Here is an 18,986-nt window from a genome sequence, read left to right as displayed (position 1 = left end):
GACACTAGCATTTGTTCTGTATTTTCAGCCTGTAGTTTTGGTGTAGCATCTTCCTGACTCCTAGACAACACCATCTTCTTGCTTCTCCAGGTATTCTAAGATGTTTACAACCAATTCTCTGCATTAAAACTCTCTCTGTTTGGACTATATAGAAAGGTTTATATTTTCCTAGTAGATATTGACTAGAAGAATAAATGGAGTAGTATCCTCATGTGATCTCTGGAGCGCTATGCATGGGCAGCAAAAAGAGTTCTCATTAATACAATCGAAGCAAAATATATTCAGAAATATGTAGCTCAGGGAGCAGCAAAGATATAAATGTTGTCATGCAGTACAAATGAGAAAAAGCACCAGAAGTTTTAATTCATGAATTTGCTTGTGCTCTTGTCCAACTCTTAACTATTGTTTAGCCTTAACATGATATACACAGCTATTAAAATTAAATGTGGACCCTATGTCATCTTCTTTAAAAAATGTTCTTAATTGATCTTTCAATAGGTGAATGGATAAACTGTGTACATCTGTGCAATGCAATTCAGCACTAAAAAGAAATAAGCTCTCACCTATGGAGGACTTGGCGGAAAAGACATGGAGGAAACTTGAAGGCATATTACTAAGTGAAGGAATCCAAACTGAGAAGACTACATACTGTATGATTCCAAGTAGAATGTTATATACTTGGAAAAGACAGAACTATGGAGATAGTATAAAGATCAGCAGTTGCCATGGGGTTTGGAGAAAAAGAGGGATGAATAGGCAGAAAAAAGGATTTTTAGGACAGGGAAATTATTCTGTATGATAGTATAGTGAGTACATGTCATTATACATTTCTCAAAACTCATAGAACATCCCACAGAAAGAGTGAACCCTAATATAAACCATAGTCTTTGGTGATAATAATGTGTCAATGTTGGTTCATCAATTGCAACAAATGTACTACTCTGGTGGAGGATGTTAAGTGGGGGGAGGTTGTGCCTATGTGGGGCACATGGATATATGGGAACACTCTGTACTTTCCACTTCGTTTTGCTGTGAACCTAAAACTGCTCTTAAAAAAATAAATTATATTTTTAGAAAATAGTTACACTCTGAGGGAGTTGCACAAAAATGCCCCATTTAGGGATAGAACCTTGATTTATTAATCCACATAACAACAGGAAAACCAGCATTTTCTCACAATTTCCTCTTTCATGCATTCCTATGAAAGCCAAAGAGTTAAAGCACACCAGAAATAAAAACCCCTGGTTGAGTTATCCAGCAAGTAGGACTATTCCTTAGGCAGATTTTAAAATCTGTTTTGTAGAAATTAATCCTTCTACAAACATCACAGAAACTGCAAGCTTAACTTGATGTTTCTATAGACAAGGAGAAAAAGGAACGTTACACCAACATTGCATACACCATCTTGGAAGGCAGCCTCTTGCAAACACAATCACATTTGCTTCTTCATGCTGAATCAAGATCACAGAGACATTCAGAAGTGAAATTAAATGAGGGAACAATAACAATATGCTTGAGTAGTTTATTATTTGTGCCAGTCTGGAAAAGTACATTACACTCTAAAGGAAGAAATAATAGTACAGCTGGATGACAGTATATTTATTGTTTATTGCAAGAAAAATGTATTGCTTTAATACCATGAAACTACATTTTATTTTATTTTATTTTATTTTTTTATTTATTTTTTTTATTGGTGTTCAATTTACTAACATACAGAATAACACCCAGTGCCCGTCACCCATTCACTCCCACCCCCCGCCCTTCTCCCCTTCTACCACCCCTAGTTCGTTTCCCAGAGTTAGCAGTCTTTACGTTCTGTCTCCCTTTCTGATATTCCCCACACATTTCTTCTCCCTTCCCTTATTTTCCCTTTCACTATTATTTATATTCCCCAAATGAATGAGAACATATAATGAAACTACATTTTATAACTAGTCTTTAAGTCAACAAACAAAAACAGAACTTTCTCTTTTTTACAATCTGACCTTTCTCTAACTGTACTTAATCGATGCTTCAGTCATGGTTAACGCTTGTAAGCAACAGAAGCCAGACTCTGCTTGAATAAGCAAAGGACAATATTCAAAGAATATTAAGCAGGACACAAAACGACTTGGAGGGCTGGAGGACCAGGCTCGAATGAACTCCTAGAAACAGTTCCCAAAACACTGCAGAATTAGGCTGATTAGGAAACTGTTGCCATCAACCAATAATTATGCGGTTTAAACCGCTGTCGCATCCATACCAGGAATTCTCTCTCAGAGCCAAACCCTCAAAGAAAAAAAGTGAGTTTACCAGATGTATCAGTCAGGGGTATCCAGAGAGATAGAAAATGCATGTATGTGTATGTGTGTGTGTATGTGTATATGTGTGTATCTTATCGGCTTAAGAAATGGGCTCATGTGATTGTGGAGTGTTGGTAAGTCCAAAATCTGATGGGGTAAGCTGGCGGGGAAGAGTTGCAATTCAGGTCCAAGGACTGACTGCTGGCAAAATTCCCTCTTGCTTTGGGGAGTTTAGTCTTTCGTTCTATTCAGGCCTTTAACTGTTTGGATGAGGCCCATACTGGAGAGAAAAATCTGCTTGATTCAAAGTCCACCAATTTAAAGTTAATCTCATCCAAAAAAGAAAAAAAAAAAAAAACCCTCACAGAAAGTCCAGAATAATATCTGGGTACCATGGCTCAGCCAAATTGACACGTAAAATTATCTGTCACGCCATCCCAACACTCTTCTGCCATCAGCTTTGCATCGAAGTTTGGCAAGATTTGGCAAAATTATGCTTGATTGGCAGAGTGAATCAGTGGGGCTCTAGGCAGGAAAGAGATGGCACATTGCAAAGGATAATTGCAGAGTTTTTATTAAGAGGACAGTTTATCTTGATGTGGGAAAGGATGGTGATACAGCCAAGGACTAACCTCGGAGTGGCTGGGGGAGGGGGGGTAGGCGGTGGGCACAGACCATGACAGCATCTACATCTGAAGGGCCAGGGAAAAGGAGCTATTCCTGGAACAGCCTGCAGAGATAGTAGTGATAGTAAACAGTTTTTTGTTTTGTTTCCTTTCATTTCAGAGCTTTGAGGGAATTTATTGAGAGCAGCTTTCATGTACCAGAAGGGTGCTCAACTTTTCTCCTTCACAGGTTCATGGCTGGTGATCCTTTAATTAACCCTAGTTGGTAGGCCACACTGCAATGACCACAGTAGCCACAAAAAGAAATAAAATCACCATGATCATCCCACAAGATGTTGACTTTCTGTCCACCATTTTCACAGACCTGGTTTCAGTAGGACGGTTCTCATCGGTATTGTCCACCAGGTTGGCAAGGTCATCAGTTATGTCCATAACTCTCTGATATTCCTATTGTCTATTCCTGGAACAGTAGCAACAGTTAGAACACTTCCCCGGCACTGATGGAGCTGGAGGAGTCCGTGTTCCACTGCTCTCTCCTCCCTCTCCCCAGTCTCCTCTTGTTGCCTCCCATTGGCCAAACCCAACCAGAAGCCAGAGGCAGGGGAACGTGGTAATATGTCCATACGGTCATCCTCCTGGGGGGCACAGCAGGCAGAGAAGGGTAGAAAGTAGATCTGGAGAGACAAACAAAAGAAATCAATCACACCGAGCCTGGGTCACTAGCCACCAGCTGTAAGATGGATTGGGAAGGTGAGAGTCAGGAACACAAGACCCTCCTTCTACCTTCAGGGATAGATTTAAAAGGAGGGAAATTTCCAAACTACAGGAAAGGTGTTCTAATGCTACTGGGTAGATGCAAACAAGACAATTGTCCCCTTTGAATTCCATCAATTGAGTCCATCACAAAGATCACAGACATCTTCAAACAGCCACTGCTGTGGTACACACCTTTCCAATCTTAGAAAAGCTGAAAACAACAAGGACGCCTCCTCACCCACAGGTCTTTCTCTCCTTTTCCAGAACATCCTTTGTCCTGGGACTCCTAACTATTTATATCTTCATGCAGGCCTTCATCTCTGCCCTTGGAGGAGACTGGAAATTCTCTAGCGTTATCTGAAAAAAAAAGAAACAAGAAATAAACACACTTGCACAAAAATATAATGTTTCATTTTGGCAAGGACACTCTAAATATATAATTTAGTACCCAAATCTCCGATTTAGTCTTAGAAATATTCAAAGTCAAAGGGCGTTGGCCTGAATCGAGGAGAGATTCCAACAGGACATATAGCAACCTCCTGCTATCCTCGTGGCAACTCAGGTGATGAGTCACCAATCTGTGGTTTTGGGGGCCGTGGAAATTGGCATCAGCTCTTCCTCCAGGTGTTTTCTAAAAATCACACACACCTATGCAAATATAATCTTAAAGTCTAGAGCTTTCATCCCCGAAGCCATCCTTATAAAAATAGACCAAGGTCAGAAGTTATTACTGGTACTTAGGGTCAAATCCGCCCTGCAAAGGTATTATCCTCCACTGAACTTAATATTAATTTTTAGTTGCCAACATTTAAAGATCGGGAAATTCAAAACCAAAATCCAGATTGTCAGCTGCTCCTAAACGTTAAGATGCTCTGGGAAAACCAGGCCTGTGTTCCGACATGATAGCACCCAGAGGGAGCTGAGACACATCTGACTCCTATCTCTAGGACATGGGCTTTTCAAATTACCATTTCTTTTATCCCCTAGAAACCAAAGCTGACCATGAGGGACTGACTGTCATCATAATTGACCTTTTGTGTTTCCTGTAGTCAAGTTAGAAAGAAAAATATTTCTCACAAATGTCCATATCAAAAAGTGGGAGGAATTAATGATAGACTAAGAAAATCATACGTTTCAAGCAAAGGGGGAGGAAGCTTATTTTTTGATGTGGCCCAGCCCACTTTACTCATTGCTTTTGGCATAGGCCTGAGTGACTTGTGGGGTGGTGATACCTGATATGGCCCGAGCAGACTCCATTAGACCCATGTTGGCCTTTCAGTTCCTTATTTGATTTTACTTGCTTTTCAAACATAAATTTTCTTTTCATCACAAATGCTGCACGTCACCTATAAGAATAGCGACATCCAATTTCATTCATTATCTGATCTGAATTCATTGTCCAATGTACGGAAGGCAATTCCAGAGGCCAGATACTTGACTAAGCACCAGAGATTTAGCAATGACAAAGACCAACATGATCTTGGCCTTCAGGGAGCAACCGCTCTCTGTCCAACTCTTTTCCAGAAGCTAATTGGAGCTACATATTACTATGTAGAGATCTCATTTTTCAGTAAGCAACTTCATAGCTTTTCCATAAGCCTGCACTCAGACCTGGAAAAGCATCCCTGGTATGGTAATAAAGGTTGCTTTCTATAAGAAGTGATCAGACAAGGGCATCTGGATGGCTCAGTGGTTGAGTATCTGCCTTTGGCCTAGGGTGTGATCCCGGGGTCCTGGGATCAAGTCCCACATCAGGCCCCCCATGGGGAGCCTGCTTCTCCCTCTGCCTGTGTCTCTGCCTCTCTCTCTCTGTATCTCTCATGAATAAATAAATTAAATCTTAAAAAAAAAAAAAGAGAGAAGAGATCAGACAAAGATGGAGAGAGGCAAAAATTATTTCCACAGACTAGACTTCAAAGGTTTTTACTATTGTATTGCTCAGGATAGACTGTTGTGTTGCGGTAACAAATGACTCCAAGATCCAGAGGGTTACTTCTTGTTCATGCTACATGTCTCCCAGATCAACAGTGGTGCTTCTCCAGGTCAGCTTCATCCTGGGGCTCAGGCTGATGGATCAGCCTCTACCTGTGACCTGGCCAGTATGCAGCAGTAGGAAAGAACTATGGTAGAACCACAGAGTAGCCCTTAGGTCTTCTGCTTGGAAGTCTCGAACATCATCTTCATTTCTTTGGACAATGCAAGTTTCGTGGCCACACCTGAGTTCAATGCAACAGGGGTATATAATCCTCCAGCAGGATGGGTACTACATATCTGCAAGAAATTGATAGTTTCCAACTATAAAGCCAAATAATAGCACAGGAAGAAATGGGCAGCCCAGAGTCAGGTGTATTTCCTTGTTCCTTGCTGCAACGGCCCTGGCCACATGTTTTCCTCACAGGGCAGATGGATGCTCACACTGTGTATTATGACCTACGTTCCAAGGTCAAGGTCCCCTGCCTGCTCATCATGGCAGAGTTACTGATACAGGAAGCCTAGAAAATTGGTTTGCTTTGGGGGGGTCTGGGGGGTTTGAGGGGTACTAAATAACTTCCTGACTTAATTGATTGATGAATAATAACTCCTAAAATTAGCTCTGCATTTCATTACATAGTGTCTGAAATGAAATCCACTTAGCTTACCTGAAATCCTGGGAAATGCAAATGATGAACAAATGTCCTTTAAGCTCCTAAAATTGTCTTCTCCAGTTGTCTTCCAGGCATTACATATGAGGGTGGGAGGGGGATTCATTTCCATTTGTATAGCCTCTCTTTCTCCACAGCTTCCAAGAGCACCCACAGGTTTACAATCTTAACCATCAGAAAGGTCTTAGTTCTTTCTTCAATCCCTTAGAAGGAGATAAAGATTGGGAACTGAAAACTATAATTACTTCCCACCCATGCTAACTCGTACCTTTTCTCTCCAAAAATGCGCCAGTAGAATTTATAAAATACAGATGGGAGAAAGCAGCCATGTGATTCATAAAGATCCGGGGCAGGAGCCAGAGGACTGTAAATACACAAATGCCTTGCAGGCAGGGAAGGGAATCCTCTAGTTCCCAGAGAGGAAAGCACTTAATCCCCAATGTGCTGGTGAGAAATCCTGGAAGATGATTCCTTCACCAAGGAAGATGAAGGTGAAGAAATCCTTTGTCTTTTATTTATTTATTTTTACTTTATTTTTATTTAGGGGAATGGGTAGGGGCAGAGGAAGAGAGAGAGACAGAATCTTAAACAGGTACCACATCCAGCGCAGAGCCCAACACAGGGCTCGATCTTGCAACCCTGAGATCATGACCTGAGCCAAAATCAAGAGTCCAACACTTAACCTACTGACCCACCCAGGCACCCCAGGAATCCTGAGTCTTTTATAGCAATTAACTATACCTGTGGACCATGTGCATTGCAGTTTATTTTCATTAGTTTACTTTCAGCCCCAAAGAGATGCGTAAATTCAAGTTCCCCAAAATTATTCCACTATAAACCACTAAATGTTAACTCCATGGGAAAACATGATTAAAAATAGAAATACTGTTATTATGGGTCTGAGGCCCTTTTGTCAAGATCCGAATGTGGGAGGTCAAATGTGCTTTCCCAAATGTAAGCCTTTTAACCCACATTACCACTTCCTCTACCACAGATTTCTAAACTCAGCAAGTATTTACCAAGAATCCGTGGGCTGAAAAATGACTTTAGTTGCAGAATGTACTTACCTACAAGGCAATGAAGTGATTGTCTCATGTCCACCTCTGAGCGGATGTTTATACAGACAACCTGGCCAAATGAGCAAGATTCCATGCAGTCTTTGATAAAGCCCTCCCATAAAATGTGAGAAAATTTACATTTTCATAAGCTTGAGCTTATTAAAAGGAAACGGGAAGAACCTTGATGAAAAAGCCAAGGGATGATGTGGAAAATTTTCTTAATGCCATGCTTAAAGTCCAGGGCAAAAATTGACACCTTCTAAGATACAAGTGCTACACTAAAAAAAAAAATAAAAAATAAAAAATAAAAAATAAATGGCACGTGTCCGGTCTACACACAATTGAAAGGTAAGTAGTAGAGATACAGACACAATTCCCATCTTTCATGGAGCGTATGGTATATGGGGAAAGATAGACAAATATTTGGAAATTGGATGAGGAGAGGTATATAGAACTGTGGAATACAGAAGAGAGACATTTACTTTGGGCGAGTCAGAAAAGGCTTCCTTGAGGAAGTGGCTTGGAAGCTGAGACCTAAAAGATTTGTGGAATATTAATTAGAACACATGGCAGCTCAGATTTGCTGCCCACGGAGATTCTCACTGTTGTCAGCTCCCCACTTTTTTCATCCAAGAAGCTCCCACCAGGCACTGCACATCACAGTCATCAAAGCTCAGCAGCAAACCACCCACCTGATTCCATTAGGCAGACAATGAGACAAATAAATGGGGAAACAAGTTGAGGACTCTTTCCCATCCAAAAAGATCTAAATGGAAAAATCTAAAGTTTACTTGTTTACTCGATACTAGTTTACTAGTATTACAGAAGTGAGCTACTTTGGATTCTATAGAATAGGTGGTCACAGACTCCTGTCAAGACCATGGTAACTAGACCTTCCCACAGTCAAGAATAGAGCACCACTTTTTTTTTTTTTGATAGTCTTTAAAAGATAATGAGATAGGAAACTGTAGCTTTATAAATGGAACAAGAAGGAGGATATTCTTGTCAATCGTTTGACAAATGTATTTGAAAACTTTCCTCTAAGATCAGTGCAAAAAGCAAAATAACAGCAAGTGTTACCAACAGTCGATAGCACTCTTAGATTTAAAGATAAAATGTACATTGCTCTTCTATAATGCTTTTCATGCTTCAGTCAGAACGATAGTATTTGATCCCAAGTTTCTCATAAGCAAGCAACAACCTCAGCACTTGGGTGACTCAGGGGCTGAGCATCTGCTTTTGGCTTAGGGTGTGATCCCAGAGTCCTGGAATGGAGTCCCACATCGGGATCCCCACAGGGAGCCTGCTTCTCCCTCTGCCTATGTCTCTGCCTCTCTCTGTGTGTCTCTCAAGAATAAATAAAATCTTTAAAAATAAATAAATAAAAATAAAAATAAATGAGCCACAACCTAGTTTAACCAGCTATAATCCAATTGGCAACCAGATGCAAGTAGTTTGATCCAACTGACAAGGCTGGATATGGAAGACTCTAAGGAAATTGATTACAAGTAGAACAATTGCATGAGGATTAATAATTTGTCTTCTGAAGATGTTCAGTCATTACAGATAAAAATGTTCTTTGATATAATTCTCATAATTAGGATGCCTGTTTCTTCTGGGGGTTATTTGTACTACATGTGGTGTCTTCCTCATTAGCCATGCAAAAAAAGAGGTTGAAATAGATCAAAAAAAGGCCAACAGCAACCCAAACTCCATGCCCAAAGTGTATGGTCCTACAATCAAGTGTAGTGTTGGTTTGACAAGGACCTCTGGTTCTGGCTGCCTTTTCTTTTACCTATAATAGGTGTTGCTTGTCCCATCCCTTCTGCCAAAGCCAATTAACCCAAGTTCTCCTTACAAACCTTGAAGGCATTTTATTAATCAAAACCACCTGTACTGAGACACGTTTCTTATTCATCCAAGAAGAGAAAGACTCAGGAGCTCTGGTTATAGAAAGCACTCACTCAGCTCCCAGAGATTCTTTTGTTAGGGAAAAAGAGGCCACGTGGGGTGCATCATTCCTGGGGCTCTGTGCTGTGTGTTAACAGGCAGAAAGACTTCAGAGGAGATTGTTTCTGGCCTTTGAAATAAATGTAACTATAGCCTCAAGTTTGGGGATTGTACAATCTGGAAATGAACTCCTGGGTAATTTCACACATTGTGAAATATTTGTTGGGTGGGAATAAAAGTCTATGAATTATGCCTTATTCCTCTCAGGGAGAAATCTCTTGAGAAAATTATAGCAAAGCAATGGGATTCTTTATTTTTTTTTCTGTTTGGAAATAAAAAACCAACTATTCTGACAGTACCATTGTGTATTCTGATTTTTTTTTTTTTTTTGTCCTGAGGAAGCTGAATTTTGCCTTATTTGTAATGTGACTTGAACGAAAATTATGTATTTCCACTATCCATACGATACAGGGATGATTACAGTGTTCTCTCTAGGGCTAATAGTCATTAAATGAATCATTATACTTTATTTCCTCCAAATATTCATGATGCATTTTTTATAACGCATTTTTAAAATTGATTTCTCAATTATGAATCTGTTGGATCAAGTAAAATACAATGAGTTTTCAACATGTAAGTCAGTTTCCAGCCTTCTGCAATTTGTTGGGTTCAGTCATTTCTTCCAAAGAATATTCTCACAAATCCATTGGATGACCTGTTGCCTTCCTTTCCTGACCTCCCCTCACCCACCAACACCAGGAAAAAAATGTCCCCAAAAAGCCAACTTTAAAATATAAATATTAGCTGATAGACTGTCAACTTTCCAAATGTCAGTGGGAGAAATAAAAGGCTACAGACTGATTATTGGTAGAAGCAGGGACTTACAAAATGACCCCAATCTATCTAAAGGATCATCTTTTGTCTGCCTTGTCCCAGACTTATTTGCAGTGATTCCAGCTCAGATTCCATTTGGGATATTTAAAAGTCTTTGCCATTTGTGTAATTCTCTTCTTCAACTTGCCTGCGGTCCTTCTTTTCCTCTCTTCCACTCTCAATCTCCCCATTCTCTAAAGGTTTTAGCTTCTGAGAGGAATATGACTGAACTACTCAGAAGCTTTTTCATGGCTCTAAAAAGAAAAACTTTTAAATTTTCACAAAAGGAGATTTCTTTTATGACACCTTTGAATTTTTTTAAGTTCACCATTACGTTCATAATTACCTACATTTTCTAAGTAGTTGGGATTTTCTTTTCCGTAAGGATTCATAAATATCTCAAATGTTCCTACTGTTTTATTAATCACTTTCACATGGGCGGTTTTACACTTGGCATTAAAGATTTCCCTAAGAAAATATCCAAGAACTATCATTCTTCCTATTCATTGATCTTCCCAAAGATCTCTCAGTTTAAAGTCTCCCAGATAAGAGCTCTTTATCTGATTTTTCCTTCAAAACATAAGGAGGTTATCTCCAGGAAAAGGAAATGGAGAACAGGGTAGTAGTCAAACCTACTTTTTACTTAGGCTGGTTTTCTCTCCATTAGGGAAAACTTCATGACTTAAGACAATACAGATGTACTCTTTCATAACCAGAGGTCTGGTTTGGATCCACTGATATCTCTACTCAGGGTTCCAGGAGGCTGGAATCAAGGTGTCAGCCGGCCTCATCTCTCCCTGAAACTATGGGAAAGAATCTTAAGTTTCAGCTCATTTAGGTTGTTGGCTAAATTCGGATTGCTGGTGGTTGTCAGCCAGAAGCCAGTCATGGAGCCTCTAGGCCACCACATTCCAGATTGTCTTCTCCCGGCAGACCTGGTCTGATCATGCACCCAGTGAGAATCTCTGGGCCTTCCTCTTTTCCAGCAGCTCTCCAACTAGAGCCTAAGAAAATTTGACCAGATTAGGCCCACCTTGATAGTCCAGGAAAATCTCCCTATCATAAAGTTCACAACCTAAATTACATCTGAAAGTCCCTTTCACCATATAACATGTTCATAGGACCCGAATATTAGGGCATGGACATCTTTCTGAGGGCACATTATTGACCTATTACATGACTGTTGTTTTGGGTTTGTTTTTTTTTACATTTTGAATTTGTGCCATGTATATGTATTATGTATTCCAAAAAAATTATTTAAAATAATAGAAATGGACATATGGAACAACAATATGGCAACATTTGTATTTGTTGAGTGCCTGCCAAGTGACAGACTCTATAATATACACATTACCTAATGTTATCATTACAACATTATCATCTAGACTTTACAAATGAGGAAACCAAGGCCCAGAGGGCTTAAACATTTGCCCAAGGTCACACAGCTAGTGTGCAGCAGAGTGTTGCTCACTCAGAGGTGCTGGCACTACCAGAGCCTACCTCTAACCATTATGCAACACACCTGCTGAGCGACAGCTTTGGGAAGCACTGCTCTAGTTTCCCTTAATCTCTCCCACTTACACAGATTTCTCTAGGGGAGTAAATACTGGAGGAAACAACTCTAAGTGCACTATGTTTCCTGAGAGCTCAGGGAAAGCTTTCTGGTTTTATAGATCAGCATCCCTGGATAAGCCATTTCCCTCCTGCCCATCCCCAGGTGTTAGAGAGCTGAAGGCCACCACCAGCACTAGTGAGCCAGGCGAAGCAAAGGCTAGTAAGAGGGAGGCACTGGGTGCAATTTTTAGAGGTGGCAGGCTACAAATCGCCTCCCGTACTCTACCGGCTTCCAAGTACCAGATGTATATATTATCCCAAAGGCCACTGAGTAGCTGCCTGATGATCCTCTGAGGCTCTCTGCTCCATCCCATCTCTGGGGGGAGAGATGGGAGGCTCCACATTACCTAAGACACAGAGAATCCCTAGTCTACATGAGCCCTAAGTAGCAGAGGGTCAGAGGGCAGCGAACAGAGCCCCACACACACTCCCCCTCCTACAAATACTTCAGGCCCTCTATCTGCTATGTGTGAAATTAAGTTCTACTTTTCCAATCATACACATATTACATGTTCACTGAAGAAAAATTACAAATCATACAGATGAGTAAAGAGAAGAAATCAAGTTAACATATCTCTCCACCAACAAAAAGCCACTGTAATATTTTGGTGTATATACTTCCAGATGTCTGAATAAGTGTATACATGTTTGTGTTATGAGAGAAAAGAGAGAAGAGGCAAAGAGAATAAATTGATTTCACCTTTTAAAAAGTAGAATCAAAAAAATAATTAATTAATTAATTAATCAATAAAAAGTAGAACCATCCCACATATAGTTCAACATTCTTTGATTTACATTAGTTATTTTCATGAAAATTTTTTTCATGTCAGAAGACAAACTTCTACCGTGAAACTCTTCTATAGTTCAGAGGAGGCTTTTGAAAATATTTTTAAATGAGTAGCATATATTCACTGAAGAAAAATTAGAAAATATAGGAAAGGCAAATAAAAATGTAATTCCACCATGTGGAGACCACTACTGTTAGCATTTCCACCTTCATTGTTACTAAATGCATACTCTTCTGGTTCTCCCAAATTGAACACTGTGCCAAGATTTTGCTAGACAGGATTTCGCTAGACATGTTTTTGCTAGACAGACAGCAGCAGCAAACGTAAGAGAAGCTAAATCTTCACTCACAGCTTTGGTTATCTCTTAAAGACTGTTCTAGAAGAAATGCTAGATCAGAGGACATGTAGGTTTTTAAGGTCATTGATCAATATCACTAAATCGCTCTCTGGGAGAGGTTGCAGGGTATAGGAGTAACTTTTTCCAGGCCTCGTCATCAATTTTGAATAGAATAATTTTTTTTAATTCTTTCAGCCTGTCATTTAAAACACTGTGAAATAAATAAATAAATAAATAAATAAATAAATAAACAAACAAATAAATAAATAAGACATTTTCAACTTTTTACAAAGCTGTTTGGGGTTTTGGTTTGAGAGCACAAGCTCTAATAGCCTTTCTGGAATACTGTTTAATCAGATCATCACCCACTACAAGGGGCAGATATGTTTTTAAGTAAGAAAAGTCACGAAAGACACATTTTCAGGGGGAAAAAACTGTGAAATCATAAAAATAAAAATTCAGGTAAAGAAAGAAATGGGATACTACTTTGTCATTTTTTCTGGAAGGAAATAGAGTTATCTTTGCTTTGATTTTGTTTTCCTTGGCAACCAGTCCCAGGGAATCCATTTATAACTTTAAGATTTTGGTTCAAATACCAATTTAAGATTACCCTGACTAGGTTCTGACATCCCTTTGGTGAACACCTTAGTGCAAAGAAACGGGAACACAGGAACATCCTGTCCTCTCCCCTCTTGCTCGGCTCGTCAAAAGACAAAGTGCCTGCTCAGAAGGTTCATCTTTAAGAAACCCTTCTGGCTTTTGTGGATCTGCTCTTGGTCAGAGAACATATAATCAACCACATGGAACTCAGTCCAGCAAAGACATTGGCCCATTTCCAGCAATTATCTGAGAAATTCTATTTCAGCCAGTTTTAATCAACTTGCAAATCCCAATCACCCCCAGCAGTGAGTAATCACAGTCAGGTCTTATAGAAGCAGTGATTGTGTTTGTGACCCCAGAAGACCTCTCTCCATGAGCTAGCACTTGGAAATCCCTGGGGTCTCATTGTCTCCCATTAAAATTTCACCATTTCCCGCTAAGATATCTAAATAAAGAAGAAAATGATGCCCAGGTGCTGGAAGGGCTGCTAACTTATGGCCACCTGCTGCTGTCTGTGTCGGCTGGGCCAGAGCTTGTGGAAGCGAATAATTACCCAGGAAGTAGATGTGTATTCCACTCCTTAGTGTCATCGGATGCCTGGCTTGACCAGAGATTTTCTCCCAGCAGCTCCAGCAATGATAGTTCTGAACCAGCCATCTGAGAGTTATTGATTCTTGGTGAATTTGGCCTTGGTACCAACAGCTATTTGGAGGCAACATTTACCCAGAGGTCCTAGTTTAACCCTAGCAGTGAAGCTTTTATGGCACTGGCAAAAGTTGCCACCCCATTCAGCCAAAATCCCAATGGTGATGCTTTGTCTACCCAGCAGAGGTCCAGGCTGTGTATTACAGCAAGTGGAATAGACCAGCTCTCAACTGTGTCATGCAGAGCTCCTTCATTCTGAATGAACACCCACATGTTAAAACTGTATACCAAGTAAAGAATTGTTTTTCACTATGAGATGAATCTAGAAAAAAAAGTCACAAAACTTAGCACTTTATATTGTGAGTAAAAAAACCCAAAAAACAAAAAACCTATTTCTGCTTTTAAGTGTTAAAGTAGAAGGAAGAGGACAGAGATAGCCAAAATTTGCCTTTAGAAAATAAGATCTTCCTCCCCACATTGCCAGAGCAGTTTTTCTAAAACATTTTTTTGAAAATTAATTCTCTCTATATAAAAACAGTAAATGAATTCTGACCAATTTCCATTTTTAAAAAAATAGATAATTTTTATGCTCTAATTTAACCTCACAAAAAGACCACAAGCATTTCTTCAACTGGGTCAGATATTAGGAAGTTAGTTGTACCAACACTACTGTCAAGCACACCTGCCAACGATTTAGCATCTCCCTGCTTCATGCTTCTCTGAACAGCAGGAAATGTTCAGCATTGTCACAAAGCTACCTTCCTGTGCTTTGCTACGCAAGCATCTTCTACCTGCATTATTTTCCAGGGCTTATTTCCTATCTTGCAAAAAAGAAACTGCACTACCTGTTTCTCTAGCTACAAAGATTCCTCCCATAATTTGCTATTATTATTTGAAGTCCTGATTCCCCTTAGTTGATTAGACTTAAGCTTTATGCCTGAGATACCTGTATGGTGTTTTTGCTTGGGTTGTGTGGTCTGTTATACACTGAGAAATAATACTAGGCAAGCTGTACTACTACATGCTCTGATGTGATGATGCCATGCACTGACACTGGCCAGGTGTGCTCTGAGGAGTAACTGACCCTTTCCGTACTCTGCAGAAAGCCAGAGGAACCTGGAAATTCATGCCACCATCTCTGTACCATGAGCTGGTCCTTATCCAATAACCAAGAATATGTAAATCTAAGGTCAAGATAACACTGAGACATAATTCAGATTTCCCCAATGGCATCAGGCTAGAGATAACTCTCTGTAGGATTTTGCTTCCTTTCACCTCTATTGGGTTTCTTTCTGCTTCCATTAACTGTTGCTTATACCCAACCTCAGTTATCCATTGGTATACCACAACCCCAAATTGTTTTTTATTGTTGTATTAAAAAAAAAAAAAAACTTCAGTGATCTATTGCTACATAACAAACTAGCCCGAAGTTCAAAAACAGTGATCATTTTATTTGCTCATGATTCTCCTGGTCAGGATTCCGATAAAGCATAGTGGGGATGTTTGGGGACCTCTACTGGGATGGCTCAAATAACTGCGGGTCTGGCCAGGATGATGTGATTGGCATCATATGTCACTGTCAGCTGGGTTCCTCAGTTCCCCCCTGTGTGATCTCCCCATGTCACTAGCTTAGATTTCCTCATAGCTCAGTGGTCTCAGGGTGGCTAAGTTTCTTACATGACTGGCCACCCTTAGGGACAAGAAGTTGCTAGGTCTCTTAAAAGATAAGCCTGGAATTGGGCTCAGCACTGCTCCTGTCACATCTATTGGTCAAGGCAGGTTAGAAGGCCAGCTCTGATAGGGGAGAAGTAGATCTCATCTTGGTGAGTTGAGTAGCATGTGCAACCAAGGAGGGAAAGAATGGAAAGCAGCCAACCCTGGAGACCAACTACCACACTGCCCTCCCCTTCTGGCTTACTCCCTTTCAGGTTTCTTCCCAGAGCACTTTCTAATTGAAACCCTTATATACAAATAGACCCTCAGATCACCATCTGCCCATGAGGAACCTGACCCTAAGACAGAGGTTATTCCAATCCCAGCTTCTAGTCACTTCTGCCAAGGTTTGTTACTAGCACAGGCCCCGCTCAAGTCTCTAGCCTGACATGTGCCAAACCCCAAGGGATTGCAAATTGGGCTGCTCGTTATAAACACGTGGGAGTAAAAAAAAAAAAATTCAGGTCCTACCTTCCTCAGAGATTCTGAATTAATTGCACTGAAATGAGACCTACGCATGGGTATTTTTGGTTTGGATTTTTGTGTTTTCTTTTTTTTTAAAATTTCTGCCAATAATTCTAATGTGCAACACAGGTTGGGAACTACTGTTCTAAGTAGTTCAAGCTTTGTGTATGAAAACTTGTGTGTGGTGGGAGGGGGGCGGGAAGGAGGATTAAAATGCCACAAGGTGTCCTGTGAAGAGGGAAGAAATAACCCTTGACCAAATCACCTCTTGCCCTGAGAACAAAATCTTATCACTGTCATCAAATAATGTAGGTTGCAAATCCGGTTTCCAAATCTAGTTGTTCTAATTTCAAGTCTCAGAGTGGAGTGGCTTCTTGTACATGTCTTGGCTGAATAAAACATATAATATATATATATATATATACACATATACATACATACACTCTCCTAGTATAAGAAACCAACTCCAGTTACCACCTACCCTTCACCTTTCGGCATATGGCATGGCAAATGTGATCCCCAAATCTCTCTGGTGCTAACTTTCTCTTCACGAAAGACAAAAAGCAATCTTGGTTTTATCAGGGCTTGAGTTGGAAAAAAAAAAAAAAAAAACACATCTTCCACTGCTATTTATTAAGCTTCCAGGGTGAAATCTGCCCATTCAAGGTCCATCGTCTAGAAGGTTATTTCAGAGCATGGAGAGCCAGCAGACACTTTTCCTGGCTAATTCCACAATAAATAGGACAGAATTTCCCCTTTTTCTTCTTGTTGAATCTGTTCATCTTTAAATGATACAGAGGAGGCAGTGTTCTTTCTGTCATTACACTTTCTTGTTAAACTGTATCCTTATTCTTGATTCTCAGTTTGGTTTCCATAATCATTGGCTCTTCTTCTATAGAATTTTATTTTTTAATTAGCAAGACAGAGATCAATGTCATACAAAATATGTGCTAATGCAGAACTAGAGTCTGTTCTCCCATGCACGGATGCCAAGTGAGAAGATAACCTGCAAACACAGTTCGAGGGAAATTTGATCTCATCCCAGAAATAACAGCCTTCTCCTTTCACGGGAAGCAGCAATCTTGAAATATTGCATTTCCACATGGCAAGTCCCCTCCCCCTAGGAACTTTAACATCTATGAAATGAGAATACGTCTTATAATTGTCATGGTTTCGCCGGCTTTTTTTTTTCCCCTCATAGTGATACATAAAACAATGGTGCATCTTAAAACTGATAATGCCTTCGTTTAGATGGAACGTGGCAATCCACATCAGCTTGGCCAGAGAGAGGACCGCATAGGTCTGAAGTTAAATGCAAGTAGGTAAAAGCCAAGAGAAAAACTGAATTTCCTCTTTGATGGAGCCCCTTTTAGACTCTTTCAGGAGCAAACAGCTATACTCAAAGCTTGGATTGCTACTTGCAGGTCACTATACACACACACACACACACACACACACACACATATATATGCAATTTCAGGCATATTGAATGTATTTAGAATGAGCTCTGAAAGAGAATATATTGAAGGCTGAGCGTCATGGTAATAAATATTGCAATTACCCAGTTGGCATTTGGTTGGGTTCCTATGACACACTTTTCTGTTTCACAAAAACCACCCTTGGGTTTTCTAAGACAGAAGTGCAATAAGTCTTAAAGTTTATTGAGAATAATCTTCATTATTTGTTAAACATATTAATCCCAGGGCTTTGCCCCAAACCTTTGATTCAGAAACTCTGAGGGTGGCGGGTTGGAGAGGATTAGCAAGCTCTAGGGGTGTTTCAGATGCATATGATTAGCAAGCTCTAGGGGTGTTTCAGATGCATACCATCACTGAATGACACTGCACTGGTGGGCATAGCATGCACACCAGCACATTGGTGGTGAGATTTCCTATGCCTGGCATCTGTTAAAGACTGATCCCCAAGTGTCCAGAGTCACCGGGCCGCGTGTTCACACTGATCAGTGAGCATATCTCAAGTTCCGTTCTCATCTCACACCAGCTCTGTCCTTCCCGTGGTCTGCTAGTTTTCTGCCTTCCATGTGACCTTCTTGTGTGCCAGAACCTGGGGCAACTGTGGCTACTACTCTAAAAGTGCTTTTCAAGGAAAAGGAATGGAGGGAGTCCTAAACTGGTTTACTTAAAATAGCGAAGAGTCAAGGAAAGTTGAGTTGATTAACTTTGATTTATTTGCAAGTAATTTGCAGTTTCAATGGCCACATGGAAGCTGCCTTTTTCGCTAAATGTGGAATCGTAACCCAGCTCAACACTCAGCACTTGCTCTCTGCCTCCTTCTCATTTAACATAAATTATGGATAGTGGAAATGGTCGGCTGAGCAATGGTCTCAGAAGATGTCCAGGCCTCCAAAATGTCTAGGGACCTCATCCCTGGAACGGTGAGAGACTTTGCAAGTATGACAGAGTTAAGGTCCTTGAAATGGGGAGTAGCCTGGATTATCCAGTTGAGCCCAGAGTAATCACAGGATCATTATAAGAGGGATAAAGGTGGTTCAGGGTTAGAGAGAAAGAGAAAAGATAGAAGTAGAGGTTAGAGAGGCAGAAAGAGAGAAGTGCTATGCCATTGGCTTTGAACCTGAAAAAATAAAAGGGGCTGGAGACAAGAACTGCAAGCGGCTTC

General features: G+C 40.3%; 1 long non-coding RNA gene across 1 annotated transcript in view; it reads right to left on the bottom strand.

Moving 5' to 3' along the window:
- Positions 1-1,913: 1,913 nt before the first annotated feature.
- Positions 1,914-18,986, bottom strand: part of LOC125753449 (uncharacterized) — a 65,363-nt gene continuing 48,290 nt past the window's right edge. Inside the window, exons 4-6 of the long non-coding RNA XR_007405330.1 lie at positions 6,304-6,509; positions 3,857-4,021; positions 1,914-3,582 (exon numbers count right to left, since the gene is read on the bottom strand). This is a non-coding gene — a long non-coding RNA (uncharacterized LOC125753449). The remainder of the gene's footprint in view (positions 3,583-3,856; positions 4,022-6,303; positions 6,510-18,986) is intronic.

The sequence above is a fragment of the Canis lupus genome, chromosome 23 (assembly GCF_003254725.2).
Source record: "Canis lupus dingo isolate Sandy chromosome 23, ASM325472v2, whole genome shotgun sequence".
NCBI classification, from domain to species: domain Eukaryota; kingdom Metazoa; phylum Chordata; class Mammalia; order Carnivora; family Canidae; genus Canis; species Canis lupus.
Note: the sequence above shows the minus strand (reverse complement) of the source record. Positions and strands in the feature narration are given on the sequence as shown.